General features: G+C 35.6%; 1 protein-coding gene and 1 pseudogene across 1 annotated transcript in view; both read right to left on the bottom strand.

Annotated features, from left to right (window-relative positions):
- Positions 1-16,703, bottom strand: part of RASSF8 (Ras association domain family member 8) — an 89,180-nt gene extending 72,477 nt beyond the window's left edge. The window contains exon 1 of the mRNA XM_045465486.1: positions 16,612-16,703. The gene's annotated coding sequence lies outside the window, so the exon portion shown is untranslated. The remainder of the gene's footprint in view (positions 1-16,611) is intronic.
- Positions 4,856-5,718, bottom strand: LOC123591331 (annotated as a pseudogene).
- Positions 16,704-17,163: the final 460 nt, after the last annotated feature.

Below are 17,163 nucleotides of genomic sequence, written 5' to 3'. Positions count from 1 at the left end.
TAAAATCATTCATAATATTTATTAAGTACTTACCACACGCCAGGAACTATTCTAAGTGCTCTGAATGTATCAATTTATTTAGTTCTCATAATAATCTTAAAAGGTAGGCACTATTATTATCCCCACTTTTTGTAAGAGGAAATCATGGCACAGAGAAGTTACAAAACTTGCCCAAGATCACACACCTCATTAGGAGTAAGGCCAGGATCTGAATCCAGGCAGTATGCAACCAGAACTCAAACCATTAACTAATATAGCCTACAATCTAATAAAATAAATAATTAAGCAGAATATATATTATACTTAATGGTTTCAAAAAAGCATTTACTAAAGGTCTACTATTTGCCAAACATATGACAACAAAAGCTTAAGACATTAGATTTAAACAAGTTGATGAGTTAGTCTCTATTTATCAGTTAATTAATTATGTCCTCACATTTACTTGACTCAGCTGTTTTTGGGACTGGACGTGAAGAGGAGGCAAGGGCCTAGAAGAGTAACCACTACTAACAAAAATGATATTGCTCACGAAAAAGAGGAAAGTCTTTCTGGGAAATATTTGACTAATTTTTTGGAAAATCAGTTCTAAGGAAATTCTCAAAGGACCTCCTAATTATGTAACACTGAGTAAAGTCAAATGTCTACTATCTTCAGTGAGGACTTCTTTCCATGGGCACATGACTGTCAGCTCTCAGATATGGAAATAACACAAGCTAAACCAGCATCAGGCCTCATCCCAAAAGAAACTGCAATAAAAACTTCTGTCATCTGATAGTATTACTCCCGGATTCATTCATATGTGGCTGCAACTTATAAAGGTTTAATTTTGTAGTGAAATACCTCAAGATTTAAAATAACAGGATCATTAATCAGTTATCTTTTATTTCATTCGTAATTAGTCATGGACTTCTTGCCATTCCAGTTTTCATGGTGACCACTTTAAAATGAAGAAAACTTTCTCACTTGTAATTTCAATTGGCTTTTCCCATTCCCACACTTCTTAGTGGAAGCTCCTAAGAGCTGTCTGTGTACATCTCTTCCCACCATTCCTTCAGTTGACTCTCATTTTGTACACAAGCACATCTGCACCATCTCTACACATTTGGTCCTAAATGCTCCTCATATGAGAATCTGTCAACTCATATAGTATGGTCAAGATGGTCCATGATTCTCTATTGTATCTTTACCGCTGTGGCTCCCTCAGAAGGGACAAACACAAGATCACATGACACAAAGCCTTGAGAATTCTCTGGGTTCTGCAGATGTTACTGTAAGTCTTTTTTTGGTTTCTGAGATACAAAGATGGATAATTCCTCAGATGACCTCAGAAGATCTTTCTCAGATCTGCACTGGGCAGAACAAGAAAGTCAATTCTTAGGACTAACAAGGTAAGTGATAACCTATCACCTTGGATTCCAAAGATGGAAGGAAAAGATGGTACCAGGGCCCTTAAAACTCTTAAAAATGACAAATGTACTAAGCTAAAGTGGAACAGTTTCTATTTTTGTCTTCACAAACAGAATGGATTCTCCCTTCTATCCCCCAGTTCCTTTTCTCCAGCCTTTTTGGTATCTAAAAGTCCTTCAAGTTGTTGGCCTAAAGGCTCCAACCAATCATTCTCTACTCTGTCTCATCACTAATTTTTCTTTTGCAGAAAAGAAGCATTTCTTTTCTTCTTTACCAAGTATTCCTCATGTTTGTTAGTTGGCAAAGTCAACCAGATATTGAGGAGAGAGAGGAGTATCAGACTAACTAAAAGCACATAAATCTCCATTTGGTAATATAAGAAGAGATAATTAGGGAAAGAGTTTTCCTATTATTCCTTAAATGAACCACAGTGCCCATTCTCAGGACCAGGGGAATTAGGGGGCATGTAGCAAGCAAAGTGTGTAGAGTGCAAAATGTAAGGAGGCATCATTCTCAAGTGCCAACATTATACTTGCATGACTCTAAAAGTGAGAGCCTCCTCAGTCTGTGCCCTCATAGGTGACTCACTTTCCTTATTCTAAAATCCCTGTGCCATTTACCCACAAGTCAAAATGGTTAAGGTGGTCCCAGTGGACAAGAAGGAAAAACTTAAGCTGCTCTCAGATGCTTTTTGAGAAGGAATTGGTTCTGCCTTCCCTTCTAATTTCCCACTAATTTCTAATTTAGTGTCTGGTTAAAGCCTAAACCTTTGTCTGGTGCCTGATCAACTTTACTAAACAAAAAAAAAAAAAAAAAAAAATGAAGAAACACCAGAGAGTGAGAAGATGATCCCAGGGCCTCAAAATCTATTATATATTAATTGACTATTCCAGAGCTATGTCATACCAGATGCTTGGACAACTAGTGGTGCAGCCATAGGAGGCATCCCATGGCTAAGCAGCATGTCAGCCCCCTTATATCAGCTCCAGCATCAGCACTATCTTCTTCAATTTTTATTGTCAATCAGAGAATACGTAAGTAGCTATATTACCCATGTTAAAACAAAAACAAAAAAAAATTTTTTTGATCCCACTTCCCCTACCAGCTATCCTCCATTTCTTGATCCCTTTTCATATTCTCACCTTCCATCTCCATTGAGCTCATTCCTGTCAGGCTCTTAACTCCCATCACTCCACCAAAACCATGGTCACCCATCATGTTTAGCTCATCGCTAAATCTAAGAGTCAATTAATCACTCTCTCGTCCTTATACACTTTCTTCATTTGGCTTCCAGAACAGCTGCACTCTTTTGCTTTTCCTCCTATCTCGTTGGTGTTCCTTCTCAATCTCTTCTCTATGCTTTTGAGAATTCCAAATCTCAATCATGGATCTTTTCCATTTATATTCACTCCCTTGGTGATTTCACTCAATTTGATCATAACTTGAAATACCATATACTTGACAATTCCCATAAAATTTCGAGCTCACACTCCTCTCTGAACTTCAGTCTCACATTCAGATGCCTACTTAGTGTTGCTACTTAGTGGTAGACATCTCAAACTCAACATGTCTTTTTTTTTTTTTTTTATAGTTAGACTAAATTTATTCAGTACCCTAGTAAAAGTTTTGATTATAAGTACAAAACATATTTGTAGATTTATAATATATTAATACAAAGTGCATGACTATATACAGTACATCTTACAGGCAAAGAGGTGGAAGGGGAAGAAGAAGGCTGTGGTTGAGGTCTAGTAATAAATAAATAAATAAATAAATAAATAAATAAATAAATAAATACAGAAGTAGAGATGATCCATATTATAGTATATTCTACCACCAATACTGTAGCCAAAATGTACAAAGAAAAAAAAAATTCGGAACAACAGGAGGAAGATGATAATGGCTGGGACTCTTGTAATTCACCTCAGAGGCTATGGGAGAACCAACCCAACTCACGGTGTAATCTGTGCATATGGTGGCTTGTAGTTTTTGCCATAAGGAAGAAATACAAAATTTTAAGTTTAGATTAAGAACTATAAAACTATATGGTGCCCGTAAAAAAGTGGCTGACTCCTTACTGTTATTTATACTATCTAATTTTTAAAATCCAGTTTTAAAAATAAGCACTGAGTCATGTTATTATGAGGTAGGCAAATGATCCTCCCTAATTATGAAAAGTCTGAACCAGTGATAGGTTATTCCTGAAAGTTTAGAAAACAGGCAATGACAGTACTTTGGTTTGGGTTCAAGTAAAAAGCCTTCAAATGAAGATTTTGGAATTGAAGAGCTCTGTGTTCCGGATGCATCATCTATCATCTCAATGTTCACAAAGCCTGACTAAAAGAAGTCAAACCTAAACCAGCCCACTCAGCATTAACACACACCTCTTTTCTTTTAGAATTTTACTTTAATATAGAGTGGAAAAAAAAAAAACCCAAAACCCCAAACCCTAATAGGTTAAAACCAGTCAAACAACCACTCTACACAGACAAAACCTTCACAAAGGTCAACTGAAGTAATCCAGAGCTAAAACTGAATTGCGCAGATTTTCAATGAAGTCACCAGTCACGTAACACAAACAAAAGTCATTTATTTACACACTAGGCAAGCCCTCTAAGAAATGTGCCCCAAGAAGCATTAACCTTTGTTTTTTTGTGTGTGCCATCCTGAAGACTTGTACATTTTTGAAGATAATTTAACATTTTTAATAGAATGTGATCTCTACCATGCGGTAATGCTTTGGTTCTCTTCATTTAGGGTTGCTCATCCTAAAACTTGTCATTTCCCCAGAGGAGCTTTGATTCTGCTTTAGAAGTTTCAATATAGATTAAAATCTTTATCAAAAATGAATATGGAGGGAGGTGACAGAGGATGCAACATATACACTCAAGTTACCTCTCTGTATGTTTAGAAATTACTCCTTCAAGGTGTTTGTACCAGAGAGCTTAGTCTGTCCTGTTTAATATTCAGTAGTACAGGTTTGAATCATCAGAACCTTGGCAAGACCTTAAATTATTAACAACTACCTCTTGGGGCAAGTCCACGTTACTGAGTTATGACAAATTTATTATCATGAAGGAAAACAGGTATAGCCAGCCATCTTAAAAATGCCCCAACCACTGTTTCTCAATATAGAAAGACTAAAACTACATATGTTTATCATACAACAAATCCCATCTCTGTCCCCTGAAATTCCCCTAGATTCATTCATTAGAAGGGGATTAAAAAAAAAAAAAAAGACTTAAAGAGCACTTTACAGCAGCATTCAGCTTTCCTATGAAATACTCAGCATCTTAAATATTATGTACACTTTTTTTCTTTTAGTAAGCTAGACACTGGCTTCAGAGTTTGTGGAACTGGAGGAGAAATAACAACCCATTCAAAACTATTCTAGAAAGTGTCTTTTGGCAGAATAGCAGGTATCCAAGTTAAAAATAGGAGGGTTTTGTTGCTTTCTTTCCAAAATTTAAATCGTTTTTTTGTTCCCCTTCTACCTAAACCTCAGTCACCACTCCTGAGTGGAGATGGGCAGAGGCTCTGGCCCCTGCTCCTCCGGCTTCTCAGCAGCTGCTTTCTTATTGCTGCAGCAAGGCCTGAACAGATGTGTGTCAATGAGGACTTCTCCAAAACGGCCTTTATAGATAATCCCACAACATATTTTCTGTCTTTTCTAGTATGTGAGATCTAAAAAGGAAAACACTGGCATTCTATTAGAGCCAGGAGCCATCTCTGTATCTGAGCCATCATCTGACTGGTTACCATAACAAGGAGACTGAGCTGGGGAGGCACTTGAGGTGGTACTGTGAGCATCAGAATTGTGATGTTTAAATTCCTTCTGTAGTTTACTGATCTGGTTGCTTTTTATCCTGTTTCCAGATAGAGTTTTCACTGTCTTTGGTTTCAACGCTGTCTTCAGACTAGGTCCTGCCCTTGCATCTACCACGATTCCAGTTTTTTGTTTTTTGTGTTTTTTTTTTTTTTTTTTTTTTTTGATCCTGCTGGCAGTTTTTTCCATCTTTTCAAAAACAGGACACAGGCATTACAGATGTCTCCTGAACGAGTCTCATGCAACCCAAAACAGCTCTGGAAGTCCTTTCCATAGCATTTACTGTCAGTGAATTGAGAACTGGAGGACTTAGCTCTGCAAATACAGCAGCCCTCTATACTTTGGTACATCTTTGGCTTGTGAAAACCAAACATCTTTTCTTCTGGGCAATAGTCTTCCAAAATCAGCCATTCTACGCACAATAACGTTCCCGAGGTCTGGAGTGCATGCCAAGCCAGCGTCCCCCTTCCAACCGCTCCCTCCTCCTCAACTGCCTAGCTCAAACTCAACATGTCTTAAAAGAACTCTTAATCTTACCACCCCCCACCCAATCTGTTGCACCCATATTCATCTCAGTTCAAAGCAATTAGAATGTATCCATCTGGTTGCTTAAGCCCAAATGCCTACTGTTATCCTTGATTTCTCTATCTCACAAGCCATTATCTAATCTGCCAGGAAACCCTATTGGCTCTATCTTTGTCTATGCTACCATAATTGCTCACCTAACTGCAAAAGCCTCCTCATGAGTCTCCCTGCTTCTACACTTGTGCTTCCTCTACCCCCAAATAAGCTATTCTCAACAAAGAAGCCAGAAAGAAATAAAAGAAAAAGGATTTATAGCAGAGAGGTATGAACTTAACTATGTAAATGACAAGACTCAATGAAGTAGCTAGATGCTCACACCTTTACAGGCCTACCTTGTTTGATTGTGCTTTGCTTTACTGCACTTTGCAGATATTGTGTTTTTTACAAATTGAAGGCTTGTGGCAATCCTACAACAAGCGAGTCTTTTTTTCAACAGCATTTGCTCACTTTGTGTTTTTCTCATATTTTGGTAATTCTCAGAATACTTGAAACTTTTTCATTATTACTTTGTTATGGTGATCTGTGATAAGTGCATCATCATCATCACTGAAAACTCTGATGATGGTTAGTATTTTTTAACAAGGAAGTATTTTTAATTAAGGTATGTATGTTGTTTTTTTAGACATAATGCTATTACACACTATTAGACTACAGTGTAAATACAACTTTTATATGTACTGGAAACCAGAAAATTTAGTTCACTCACTTAATTGTCATGTTTGCTTTACTGCAGTGGTCTGGAACTGAACCTACAATATCTCTGAGGTATGTCTATATCATAAATGCAACAGTTGTAAACGTAGGTATGTAAAGTCAGGTACGTTGATAGGAAACTCAAATACTACAAAGGGGACTGTTGTCTGTGACATGGTTATTAAACTGGAGAACAACTCTTTTTCAACTTCTGAATTAAATATGATTTTCCCTTAATTTCCATAACAGTTGTATTCCTAGAAAATTCATTATATATTAAGACAATGCAAAAATGCTTTGTGTATACATGTAAAAAGTTATGCTCAGTTGTGGTTTTTCAATAGGAAACTGAGGGGGCCATTTTAATATCAATATGTGGAACTGTCCTGTACACTACAGGATGCCTGGCATCTCTGTTACCCATTGACTAAATGCCAATAGTATTCTTCCAATCACTGTTATAATCAACAATGCTCTGACAAATTTTCTAAACACCCCAATAGTGAAATTACTCCTGCTTAGAAACACTGTTCTAAAAATATAGTGTCCGATCCTACAGAATATCTTGACTCTGTAATTTCATCAAAAGAAGCATGAATGGGGCGCCTGGGGGGCTCAGTAGGTTAAGCATCCGACTCTTGATTTCTGCTCAGGTCATGATCTCACAGTTCATGGGACTGAGCCCCACGTTGTGCTCTGTGCTGACAGTGTGGAGCCTGCTTGGGATTCTCTCTCTTCCTCTTTCTCTGCTTCTCCCCATCTCAAACTCATTCTTCTCAAAATAAACAAACTTAAAAAAAAAATGAACAACATATTGAAAAGCACAAAGTGCCATCTATCGAGTGTGGAAATTAAATTCATTCAGGAATATTCTGGTATATCCATTGATTCTCAGTCCAAACGGCCCCTTTGTCCTAACATGTTGATGAGCTTGGCTTTCTTGTGAGTTGGGGATGGGGTTATGACAGCCAACAATCATGCATAAATACATAATTTGAAACCTAAGGAATGCTGCTGCTATGTAAATCCACTTTGCGAGAGGGAAAAAAGATGGGGGAGGTACCAATGTACAAAGAACATGGGCTGACCAGGAATCAAATGAGGCGTGTTGTAAGAGATGTATCCACCTATTTGACAGATCTTTATTTATTGGCTAGGCACTGAGACTACAAAGATGATGAGAAGAGTTTCTGCCCTAGAGGAGATGTCTAAAGGGAGCAAATCAGTCTCCAACTGGGTCTTGGTTTCTTCAAGCTCAAATCTGAATGTTCAGAGTGCTTTCCAAGAAAAAATAAAGATTTTATGTATATGCTATAGTGTAACACAGGGAAAATACAAAATGAAGCAGGCAAGATGGTACTAGAGTTAAAATAGTCACTCATATGACATTATTTTATTTCTCACATGAGAGTGTAAATATTACTACATGAAATTACTATTTTGTTAATAGTAAATGTCATTATATTTCTACTTCTTGATATAATAAAAAGATGGAGAGTATACATTCAAATAATTCTCAGGAGCAAAATGGAATAGAAATGGCAGTTAATATCAGCAGGTTTTTTTCTGAAAGCATTATTTCCTGTACAAAAAAAAATAGCACTTTTAATCATTTCATCCCTCACGCAATTCACATTTTGACAAGGCAAAATCTGCAAAGAATTTGCACACCAAAATTGTCTGGTGGCTACAGAGCAGCTCACAGAATAAAATGTTAACAAAATGAATGGAATGTTAAGCTAACTGGCTGGAACCAGTATATATAGATTTTAATGTTATCTATTTATATCTAATTTTTTTTAAGTGAGAAAATTTTAAAGTAGCAATATCCTTTTGAAGAATGAGGATATTGTAAATATTTAATTTCTTGAGATTATAGAAAAACCATCAAGAATAAAGAAAGTAATTTTTCTCCTTACAGAGACAGCTAAAGTTTAGGTTGTTCTAAGTCATTAACACTTCTACTTCTTTTCCAACTAGAACTTTATCTACTTATAATATTGATTCTTTCAATTACAATAAAGCCCAGAGCCCTAGAAAAGGGCTATCATTTAGAATAAGAATTCCTTTTTTTTAAATTAGTCATCTCCTTGGCATCCACATTCATATTCACACCTAGCTATACTTATTAATTCCCAAACACATCATGCTCCTTATATGCCTTTCTAGGCTTTGCATATGCTATTTCCCAGGCCATTTTCAAAGGCTTTCTCCCCACTCCTTAAAGACCTACTTACCTTTAAACACTTAACTTAAATGGTAGCCACAAACAGCCTTCCTAAACCTTTGCACAAAGTACTTCCCATGTGCTCCCATAGCACCTTCTTCATTCCACAAAAGTGTAATTTATGACAGGACTAAAATCATTTACCACGTGTCTGTCCTCCACAGACTCTCTGTAAGCCTAAAGACCGGGAAATACCACCAAGCCTGAATATGGATTTGCTAATGAAGACAACAACTATGAAAAATAATGGTGAAAATGCTGTGATCATTTTGCAAAAGGCCCAAACCTTGAGGTCTATCTATTACTTCTTCCAGTTTTGTGTTATTAAAATTTATTTGTAAATGATAAGAAAATCAAACTTGGTATGTATATTACCAATTATACTATTAATTTTTAAGGTTTCGGCTAGATTTTTTTTCCCAAGGAAGAAATACATCTCTACAACTGATGTGCAAAAACAAGTGCCTTTGATTCTCACCATGTATTAAATGCAAATAAATATTCATACCTGAAATATTTAAGAAAAAAAATCCCCCTATTTAGATTACGTTCATCCAAAAAATAGGAAAGCACGTAAGAAAAAAGCATACCACAGGAGAATTTATAGGGAAAGTGGGTGTGGTTCCTGAACACTACAATTCATGCTTTCAGTGTTAAAAAGTGATTAATTGAAGCAATATAGACCAACTCTCCACAGGAAACTGAGGAACCACATGTGCACTTAGTTATGACTACCACCTACAATGTCCAGTGGAATGAACTATAAAGATACATTAAGGTTAAGTACCTAATAACACAGCTATACACAAACTTACCCATCAGCAGAACTAAGGTAATTTGCAGAGACAGAGAAGGGAATTAACAGGTGTCCAATTTCCACATATATACAATGTATTATCAGACTACAACTTCATTTAATCTTTCTAGTCACCCTGTGAGCTAGTTATTGTTAATCTCAGTTTAATGAGTAAGGAACTAAAGCTCAAAAAGATGAATGTGACCTCACTTGTCCTATATCCTCATTGTCTCACTCAATGACAAAGACCTGTGTTCTCTGAGCATGCACCACAAATGAGGCATGCTGAGTGACCGCTCATCCTGGTTTACAGTTTACATGGTTATCCCAGCATAATTAACAATAATGCCATGTTTCACTCTCCAAAGTGTCTGGTTTGAACAATTACATAGTTTCCATAAGTACAGAAGGGTGAACATCTGCTTATATAAAAATATATCTAGCCTAAGTCTGAAACAAGATCGAAGCATTTGGGGAAAACAGTACTCTTTCAATAAAATTGGTGATAATTATAATACACTGAATTTTGTACATGCTGAGACCTTTACATACACAGTTAACCCTTGAACAACACAAGTCTGAAATGTGTGGGTCCACTTTTATGTGTATTTTTTTTCCCAGTAAATACAGTATAGTACTATATAAATGCAGTTTCTCTTCCTTAGGATTTTCTTAACATTTTCTTTACTCTAGCTTACTTTATTGTACAAATATAGCAGATAACACATATAAAATACAAAATGTGTGTTGATTGTTTATGTTATCAAGGCTCCCAGTAGTTCTGGAGAAGTCAGAAGTTATATATGGATTTTCAACTGCATGGGGGCTGGCACCCCTAAACACAGCACATTAAGGATCAACTGCATAATTTAATCTTACCTAACATCCGAGTAAGAAAACTGGATTTTAGAGACTAATCAGTCAAGGTCACACAATTAATAATGGGATAAGCTGAGTTGTACCCTGACAGATGAGTCCAGATGACACGTGGCGGTTTTTGTAGCTTTTTGAGGCATCTTAAGAAGGGATGAGGTTGAAGCCAGAGTCTAGGAAGACTATCAAGATTGCCCTTCCCACAATGTGAATCTCTTTCCTCTAAGTCCCAGATCTTTGGTAGGTTCTACTAAGTGGTGTGCATGTGTTGTGTTGTGCTGTGTTCTCAGAGAATCCATTAAAAAAGGAAGGCTTAACCCTGGACAAAATGAAGACTATCCATAAAGTCAAGTCAAAGACAGATGAGGGGATTCTCACTGGAGACACGAAGCCTTGAGACCTATCAAGATCATGGGGACACTTTTATAAGCTTTGAAACTGGAGATTTAAGACAAGTTTCCCTAAATTTCTAAGGAGCCAAGTATACCCTGGCTAAAATGTGAGAGAAAGGAAGAGGGAAAGAGAGAGAGCATGCAAGTTCAAGAGTTCAAGAATTGCTATAACATGGTATCGCTTAGCAATAAAAACTAAAAACTATGTTTTTCCCATCTGGTGTGAACCTGCTTAAGTTGGTGAGACTATATATTCCTGACAGCAGAAAATATGGACTCCATCCTATTCTACTTTATAACTTTCATGAGGTCTGCTTTATATAAAAGGAATTGCCTTTGTAAAATTAGAAAGAGTGTTATGGAGGATGACTGGGTAGCAGTTGGTTAACGGTTGGAGTCATGATCTCACAGTTCCAAGCCTCTGCCCCTCCCCTGCTCATGCTCCTGCGCACTCTCTCTCTCTCAAAATAAATAAATAAACTTAAAAGAAAAGAAGTGTTATGGTATCATTATTTCTTGAGTATTATCTTAGTAATACCTTAAGAACAAAAAATGATTTTGTATTTTGGCCCTGTTTAATTTTTGTATTCTTTCTACCACATTCAGGCAGATATAAGCACCATTTCAATTTGTAGGGATAGAAACCAGATCACAGAGAATGATAGTCATAGGTGCAATCAGAAGCAGACTCAATCAGAATCTCGAGTATACCAGGTAATTCCATACTAACCTCATTTTTATAAACTCAGCCAAATGGAAGAATGCACACTAACCATATTTACTGAACTCCCACCAATTCAATGAGCAGTGTGATAATCATTATCTGCCTTTAAGATTATTCTGGTAATTAAAGAAGTCAACCTGTAAAGAATCTCGTGTAATACACACACACACACAAACACACACACACACACACACACACACACATATGCACGCACACACACACTATTACTTATTGCTGTAAGTTTAAAAAGGCATAAATAAATGTTGTATGCACATTTTCTGCAAAGATACCCAAGAAACTGTTAACAATGGTTCCTTTAGATAGAAGAAACACAATGAGGAAGAAAGGAATCTTGTTTTTCATTTTATACCTTTCTATACATTTTAAACTTAACTGTATTACTTTTTTTTTAACGAGCAATTGTTTTAAATATATGAGAACTAATGCTTTGCTAAAAGCCTCTTTTCTAGAATTTCAGATACATTGAGTCTCTGCATCTTCAGAATAAAGTTTAATAGTTTCCCGCCCATGGCCATTCGCATTTCTTACAAAGTTTAATCCCCAGGATAAATTTTTGTTGCTACTATGAACAGACTCTTTTTTCTCTATTTTTGCACCGGTTATTACTACTATATAAGTCATGATATTTACATTATTTATAATGGAATTTTACTATATTAAATATCTTGGGCATTTTTTATTATCTACAAATAATTCTGTCCTTTTCAATAATTCTCTTTTTCTGTTAATATACTGGCTAAATATTTCAGAGCTATTTTAGATAGTAATGATGACAGCAAGTAAGCTGCTAATTCTAATAGGAGATAAAATTGTGTGTTTCACCATTACTAGTATTTTGGCTATTGATAACTTGATCCTTAATTTGTTTATAACACATAACTTCAGATACTTCCCATAAAATACGTACAGTAAATATCTCTAAACAGTGAGATAATAGGTGATTATATTTTCCTTCACAATTTCCAGTAAATTATGTAGGTTTATTTAGGTTTTCTACATCTACCTCATATTTTTAAAACTCAATTTTGTTGATTTATGTTTTTTAAAAGATTGCCCATTTGATTCAGATTCTCATACATATGTGGAAAAGTTTCTACAAAAGTATTACCACTTTTATCTACAGATGACTACAGTTATATTCAACAGCTGCTAATTTTGTATATTATTTTTTACTATTAGACTAGCTACAAACTCTTCCCATTTATTTTCCAAGTTTCCTAAAATGAATGGACACATACACCTTTATCTCCTTATTTCTCCTAATGTTCCTTGCTTAAGGAGAATGTTTCTAACTCTAAATTATGGGTCGGTTAGTCATCAGTATCTTGCAGAAGGCAAGAGTGAAGCAAAACCTAAAAAAGCTTTCTCTTTAAAAACAACATTGTACTGTCCTTTGTGAGAGACAGCATATCTAACAATAATGCCTGGATACAAATTTCTCAAAGTAAACTTATTCTGCTAATAAAAATGATATCTCCTCCTTTTTATTTAAATACATTCATGCTTAAGAATACAAGATACCATAAATATATTAAAAATCTGATATTAGGAAAATCCTAACATTCCCAGATCAGAGTTCCATGAAAACCATTTTCCAATACTCTTAATATTAAAATTTGCATGTTAACAAATGTGTGTGGCAATGTGTTCAAATCCTCATCAACTTCTCTTTTTCTTTTCATATTTCATTAAGTAACCATTATATTGAGCCTATCTTGTCATCCGAAATGGTTAGTTTGAGATACATTACCAGAAAATGCCAAGTTTAAATATAAACAGCTAACTTTTCATTTCTACTCTACCAGGGAAGTTTCAAAGTGTTAAAAAATGCAAGCTGCTACTCATCTTCTAAAAACAGAAAGCGAATAATTAGATCACAATTGATGGCTCTTTTCTCAGAGGGGAAAAAAATGATGAATGCAACTGGAATGTTTATTGTCACTGAAATTCTTCAGGCCTGGATTCCAAGTATCGGTCTTGATGCAAGTTACTATGACAACTTAAATTACAGAAAATGTCCCCCCTTCTTCTACCAAGTTGTTTTTTTTTTTTTTGCCAAAAGATCATTTCAAGTCTCCTAAACTCTGCGTGCATAAATTACCTGTAACAACAATAAACATCTCTTTAACAAGTTTTATTTAGAAATGCCCCCACCTAAACCGTTAAAACCAAGTATAAGCATATAAAAAATAAATTCCACTAAATCTACGTGGGACAGAAAACCTAACCTGAAAACATGAACACACACACACACACACACACACACACACACACAGAGCTTAAAATGTAAAATGTTGAGAGTATTTTGAAACTATTCCCCACTACCATAGAGGCACAAAATATTACCACCATAAGCTTCATTACAGAAACTATAGGAAATTATTTACAGGGCAGTTTTGAAAGAAGATTATAGAGCTAAGTCCTGTTTATCATTCTTTTCCCTCCATTAATGCTTTTTACAGGAAGGTACCAGAAAAGGGGGATGGGAGAAGAATGCAGTCTTATCTGGAACAGAAAGAGAAGCAAATAAATTATCTGTAATGTCTTATTCTGTTTTACATAATCTGTCTTTTTTACATAAAATATGAGTTTTAAAGTTTCTTCTTACACAGCCTCAAATTTAAAACCTAGGAAAGATGCCTTGTGATAAATAAAATGTGAATTATTCTCTATCATTCGCTAAAAGAATAATGGCTCACGAGAAACTACATCATTGTGGAGAAAATGTAATTTAGTAGAAATAGTCTGATTGCAAGACATTAAAAATTTAAAGTCACTCCATAAAAAAAATATTTAAGGTAGCTTCACAGTGTAGCAATACTGAAAATTCAAAGCTGGTTTTGTTGCCAGAAAGTTAATATGACTAAAATTAGATGCTACATTCAGAAAGGCTTAGGGAACTCAGATACCCTCTTTCTGTGAGTAAACTGGTTTACTTCAGCAGCCAGCAAAAGGCAAAAAAGTTTTATCTATTACTATAACACATCCAGAAACCCCTCATTTATTTAAAACAGATAAAACTTCATTTGAAAAAAGAACACAAGGCAGTATGCTAAGGGAATCTTTTTGCACTTGAAGTCAAAAATCAAAGACTGTTAATTCCTAGTATAGTAAGCATTTGAGAAGAAATAGCAAAAAATTAACTCTTTATCTGCAAAGTTGAATCAAGTCCTACATCTTCTACATGTATAACTACCAGCGTTCTAAAAGAAACAAAATAACTGAAGCATTCAAACCCAAGTGTACACAATATCTAAACATTAAATCTGAATCATAGTTCCTCTTCCTATAACTTATATATAAATCCTCCCAAACAAAACATAATTAATGTAAATAAAAGAAAGATTTACAGAATAGCTTCATCAGTGATGAAAGCTAAACCTAAAATTTAAGTGATAACATAATTATGGAGAGAACTGTAGTAAGTTAGACTACATAATACATTTTATTCCTTATACTTTTCTTCTTTAGATCACATGACAACTAGCAGGGCTAAACTAGAATTTTTCAGCTTCTGATATGGATATAACAAAATTGTCCAATGAGAATCTGACTATCTTTTACTTTCAGCACGTGTGGCCTGCTTGTCACGGATTTTGCTAATGCCACAAGCAATGCGAGAGTCTGTAGGAGAAAAACTGAACCAGTGAGGATAAGGACTTGTGGTTTTAGGAATTCATTTCCCTCCAAATATTCTAGCAATTACTACAACGCTCTAAGGTTATTTTTATTTCAGGGATGGATTAATTTATGTTAACACCTTTGAAGATACATCATTAAGGCAAAAAAGCAAGCACGTAACTTTTGCAAAATAAGAGACTAAGGAATTTATGAAACAGCATGCTGGTTGGTGCCCTTAAAGAGTTAATTCACCTTGTAAAATGTGGACAATTTATTCACAAGTGATTCACATACTACAAACAAGGTCAAATTATTTTCCCTTCTGAGACCAATGAAGCACTTTAATGTTTCAAGAGGCGATACACATCAAGCACACAAAAAGTGAAAATTAATTTAGTTGTATATTCTCACTTTAAGAGACTTTGTGAACCCCCTTTAATGAAGACAATTACAGTACTTAAGAGATGGAAGCTCAAGCTATAAGCCATTTCAAACTTATCAGACCTTCTAATCTTCACTGTTAGAAATACTTCTCTGCTGTAAAACAGGCCACCGATTAATGAATGGATAAAGGTGTGGTGGGTATGTGTGTGTATATATAAAATGTGTGTACACACACACACACACACACAAACAGAATATTATTCAGCCACAGAAAAGAATGAAATCTTGCTATTTGTGACAACATGCACAGAGCCACAGAGTATTATGCTAATTGAAGTAAATCAGTCAGAGAAAGACAAATACCCTATGATTTTATTCATATGTGGAATTTAAGAAACAAAACAAACAAGCAAAGGGAAAAAATATGAGAGAGAGAGAGAGAGAGAGAGAGAGAGAGAGAGAGAGAGACAAAGTAAGAAACAGACTATAGAGAACAAACTGATGGTCACCAGAGGGGAGGAGGATGGGGGGACAGGTGAAATAGGTGATGGGGATTAAAGAGTGCACGTGTCTTGAAGAGCACAGGGTGAAGTACGGAAGTGTTGAATTACTATATTGTGCCTCCCAAACTAATATAACACTGTATGCTAACTAACTGAAATTAAAATAAAAACTGAAAATAAAAATGAATAAATAAATAAAAGAGGCTGCCAATTTAAAGCACGAGTAGAATAACACTCAGAAAGCCTAAGTGGTGACACACCAACCTGCAAAAAATTTGCTTCAGACTCCACGTTTGAAATCTAAAGCATGGTTCATAATGCTAGTAGTGTCACCCCAAATTTGGACCTAGGATTTATGGTACACTGGCAAGGAAATACTAGTGCTAACTACCCTTTATACTTATCTAAATACAGGACTTATAAGTAATGATTCTTAGGAGTTCACCAGTGAACACAACCTCTGAAAGTCTCCCCAAATTTTGAAAAATTGTTTTTAAAATGTCACTTTAAGTGATATTTTTCTAGGATATATGAAAGGAGTACAAATTTTCAGACTCACCTTAGGGCGCTGGAGTCCCCAAGTGGGAGTGTTGAGGTAGTCTTGAGGAAGAGTGGAGCACCAGACAGGTATTCTAGGAGGAACTACACAGGCACCTGAAAAGGTACACAGTGTTCTTACAGTCCTGGCTAATTTTTATCTTAAAAATGCTAAATCACCCCATTTTAACTTCTAATTATCCAAGAACAAAATACATAAGCCCTTAGCTTCAAACAGTTTTCCGAAGAACAATTTTTCCTCCCCTCTCCAACCTTCTCCCTTCCTCATTTGAACTGCGGTATTTGTGGGGTGGGTTTGTGTTCTGTTTGATCTCAATTAGCGTTTTTGTGCCATTGAAAAAGAAATCTCAGCTGTTTCTCAAAAAGGTCATTTGATGGGCCCATGGTGTTCTAGGAAAGACTTTGTGCCCTCTTTCTCCTGACCAAAGCTGACTGCAACACCACAATAATTTATTGAGAGCAGTTTAGCAGTTAGACGTTTGGAAAACTGCCAAAAGCCAGCACCTAAAAGTGATGTTGAGGGAGAAATTTCAGGTTTTCAGTCTTCAAAAAT

The sequence above is a fragment of the Leopardus geoffroyi genome, chromosome B4 (genome assembly GCF_018350155.1).
Source record: "Leopardus geoffroyi isolate Oge1 chromosome B4, O.geoffroyi_Oge1_pat1.0, whole genome shotgun sequence".
Lineage (NCBI taxonomy): Eukaryota > Metazoa > Chordata > Mammalia > Carnivora > Felidae > Leopardus > Leopardus geoffroyi.
The sequence above is the reverse complement of the archived record's forward strand: the minus strand, read 5'-3'. Positions and strand labels throughout refer to the sequence as shown.